Here is a 4,015-nt window from a genome sequence, read left to right as displayed (position 1 = left end):
TCAGGGGTTGCCTGGCATTAGTAACCTAGCACCAGTTTCACATTTCATCCTGATGCACACATGCAATGGCAGCAGAGCTTGAAACCTGATCTCAGCAACTGCTCCAGCAGAGGTAATAAAACACGCCAGGAACGTATTTCAGCTGCATCTGTGCCTCCAACTCCCCCTGGACAAGCACTCTCCTCCCTACAGAATGTTTACTGGTAGGTCTGCTTGTTATCTTAATGAAATAATTGTATTAGCAGCAGTTCTGGTCCCTCACCAATAGAGTTTCAAGAGATCATGCTGCTTACATTAATGAGAAAAATCTCTACTCAATTTCAGTGAAGTCTGCTTTGCATGTTGAATAGCAGATTTTGCATCATTGCTGTTCCCCACTAAGCACATGTGCATCATCAGTTTAGACACCAGAAGTCCCATCCCAGAACCAATGAAAGGGGTTAATTCTGCTGAGGGACAGCCCAGCTGAGCACTGACTGCTCCTCTCCCCACACCTCAGCACTCCTGCTCCAGGGAATGTGGAGATCCTGAGATCCCCTCCGGCTCTGGCCTGAGGCAGCTCCAGCACCACCCACAGCAGCACTGGTGCTGTATCCTCCAGCTGCCCAAATAATTGGGAGATCCAGAATGAGCTGTTTAACGTGTGTCAAAGGAATGTCAGTCACCAAACTCGTTTATTAGTCAAATTTTATTAAAAACAGGCTCTCAACAGTACAGGAACAGTGTGCTGTAGCACCCCAGACAGTTCCAGAATCCGTGCCAGTTATGTGCCTTGTGCCCAGAGGACAAAAAATATAATGCCCTCCACTGAAGTTGGCAGGACACAAATTCATCACTCCTGACAGCTTTGGGGAAGGTCAGGACTGTTTCAGGGTGATGGGAATGCAGTGGCTTGGATGAGACTCCTAGGCAGCAGCAGAACCATCCATCTTCTTTGGCAGAACACTGGAACTCCAGCAGGGCCCAGGACAACTCATGAATCTCAACCTGCCAAGAGAACAGAAATATTTTGTCTATTTACCACAAACAGCAAACACACAGCTTTCAAATGCACCCCAGCCCCCATAAACACCATGAGACGAGGGCTGCACTGCAAAGAGCAGGAGTTTCCTCCCTGCCAGGGACTCTGAACAGGCTGAGCTCAAACTGCCCTGTGGGAGCTTTTAGAGCAGGACTTGTCATCAGCCTGGAGGAACTAACAGAGTACAGAGTGCCAAAGAAACACTCAATCAGCTCAACCAGCTGAACTGAGCACTTGTGTCCCTTTGCACACACAGAGGGCACAGTCCTGCCCTTCAGAGATCTCAGCCTCTCTCAGACAGAGCAGCTGCTCCCCAACAGCAACACGAGGCTGCAGCTGGAGCCAGTGGAATCAGCTTTTATCTGGTGAAGTTCTGTTAAGCACATTTTCTAACTTACCATTCTCCCCTGACAAAGGGGCACCCATGGTGCAGGATGTGGTCTCCATCACACAGCTCTTCCCTGTCAGCTGCAGCCTCAGCTTCAGGTCTTCCCCAGGGCTCAATCCCCCACCTCTGCCTTCACAGGGCCCTGGGGGAAAAGCCAAAGGAAACATCAGCCCCAGACCCTGCCAGGTGTGAGACACAGCAGCCCTTCCCTGCTGGTGCATCAGACACGATCTGGCTTGAACAGCAAGAAATCAACACTGTCGCTCTGATGGGGAAAAAAAATCAGTCATCACTTACACCAGCAGGTCCCCAGGGGCTGTGGCTGCACACCCTCTCCCCTGGCAGAGCCACAGGCACCAGGAGACAATGGCAGAGCCTTGCCCACCCTGGCAATCTCTCAGCCAGGCCAGCCAGGGCAGGGGAGCCCTGCCAGCAGCAGCTCCACAGGGACACAGCTCAGCCAGAACAGCTCCTGTTCCTGCTGGGGCAGCTGCTCAGGGCAGCCCATCACACACAGATGTCTGTGCAGTGCCCTCAGAATGAGCCCTCTGAACACAATGCAGCAGGGAAGGTACAGGGCTGAGCTGTTCCAGTACACACACACAAGGGCAGCTTGCAGCTTCCTGGCTGCTGTTCACTTTGGACATGGTGGAGGAGGCCCAAAGGACCTCAGTGCAATGATTCTGCAAGAGAAAAATCCCTGTACTCTTACAACACCTACCTCAACATTTATCAGTATGGTCACTAAGGCTAAAATGGAAGTAACTTCCTTGCAGAAAGGTATTTCTTCCCCTCTTCTCTTTTTCCCTTCCCTTTTTTTTTTTAAATATAATTAAACATGTGATTCACATTTACTTCAAGAACTTACCATTATTTGCTAGAGGTTCAGGCTTGGTGTAGCAAACCAGACACTGCCCACATCACTCATGCTTTCATTGTCAGCTGCAGCTCAACTTCAGGTCTCCCCAGGACTCAGCCCCCCACTTCTGCCTTCACAGGGCCCTGGGGATGATAAAGACAAAGGGAACCATCAGCATCAGGCCCCTGATTCCAATATTTTGGGCATTTTTTAACACCACAGTGTGGGACACAGCAGCCCTTCCCTGCTGGTGCATCAGACACGATCTGGCTTGAATAGCAAGAAATCAACACTGTCGCTCTGATGGGGAAAAAAATCAGTCATCACTTACACCAGCAGGTCCCTGGGGCTGTGGCTGCACACCCTCTCCCCTGGCAGAACTGTGGGCAATGAGGGAGTTTATATAAACCCTTTCCCCAAAACGTGGCTGGGTGGCATTCTCTACAGGCACACAGGAGAGGGAAATATTCCCCAAAAAACGGAGAACACCGATTTGTGGGGGTTCTAGAGCAGAGCTCTAGACAGCCAAGCCATTTAACAGAAAAGGAGGCATCGGGCAGAGGTTACAAGGCCATTATTGCCTTTTGCAGCCGCGTGGTGTCCACGAGAGGCCACGAGGAGCAGCGGGCCCGGGACAGCCCCGGAGCCTCTCTACCCCGGCAATACGCGGCCCAGGTAATTCACCATCTCTTTTGGAAGAGCAAAAATATGAACACGCGCGGTTTTATCTCGTTCCGGAACGGTAATTTTGCAGACTTACCGCCTGGGCCCGGCACAGGCTCGGGCCTGCGGGCACACACCGGGGAAGCGGCCCCATGGCCGGGCCTGGATCCGGGCTCGGGGCTCCCACAGCCGCCCCGGGCTCCGGGCATGGGGGTCTCGCAGCCGCCCCGGGCTCCGGGCATGGGGGTCTCGCAGCCGCTCCGGGCTCCGGGCATGGGGGTCCTGCAGCCGCCCTGGGCTCTGGGCATGAGGGTCTCGCAGCCGCCCCGGGCCCGCCGCGCCCTGCGGGAAACAAACAAAGGCCTCTGAGCACCGGGAGCAGGGGATGGACAGTACTGGCCCGCGGCCGCCCCGCTGGTGCATCAGACACGACCTGGCTTGGATAGCGATAATCAACACTGTCGCTCTGACGGGGAAAGAGTCATCACCTTCACCAGCGAACGGCCGGACGCGTCCGGGGAGCTCCGTGTGGAGCGCGGGGGGGCGGCCTTGGGGACAGCCCCGGGCCCGGCGGGCACACGGAGCGGGGATCTCGGCGGGCGGGCAGGCAGGAACGCCCGCAGAACCGCGGCCGCCCCCGCGGGAAGGACAAAGGAGAATCCCGGACCATCCCAGACCCTCCCAGAGCTCACACTCACCTCAGCCGAGACGGAGAAAGAGGGTAAGTGAGGCCGGGCGAGGGTATTTATAGGGTGCTCAGGCCCCGCCCTCGGCCCGCCCCGGCCCCGGCCCCGCCCGCCCGCGCTGAGGGGCCGCCGCCGCCATGTCGGGCGGGCCCGGGGCCTGCGGAGCCGCTGCCGCTCCTCCCGCTCCATTGGAGCCGGGCCGGGCTGGGCCGGGCTCACGGAGAGGGGCTGAGCTCACGGGGCAGGCTGGGCTCACGGGGAGGATCCGGGTCGGGCTCACGGGAGGAGCCGGGCCGGGTCGCACCGCCCTCCCGCCCGCCCGGGGCCGGGCAGGTGGCGGGAAGGAGCCGCCGCCATTTCGCGGCGCCGCCGCCTCACGGCCCGGCCCGGCCGGGGGG

The 4,015-nt window shown here is 57.2% G+C and overlaps 1 long non-coding RNA gene across 1 annotated transcript; it reads right to left on the bottom strand.

Annotated features, from left to right (window-relative positions):
• Positions 1–670: 670 nt before the first annotated feature.
• On the bottom strand, positions 671–3,350 carry LOC310915820. Its single transcript, XR_014591225.1, has 4 exons — positions 3,029–3,350; positions 2,278–2,411; positions 1,420–1,551; positions 671–987 (listed from the first exon to the last, which is right to left on the bottom strand). It is a non-coding gene; the product is annotated as an uncharacterized lncRNA (long non-coding RNA).
• Positions 3,351–4,015: the final 665 nt, after the last annotated feature.

This window comes from Zosterops lateralis (assembly GCF_965231275.1).
Source record: "Zosterops lateralis genome assembly, chromosome: 16".
In the NCBI taxonomy this organism is placed as follows: domain Eukaryota; kingdom Metazoa; phylum Chordata; class Aves; order Passeriformes; family Zosteropidae; genus Zosterops; species Zosterops lateralis.
The sequence above is the reverse complement of the archived record's forward strand: the minus strand, read 5'-3'. Positions and strand labels throughout refer to the sequence as shown.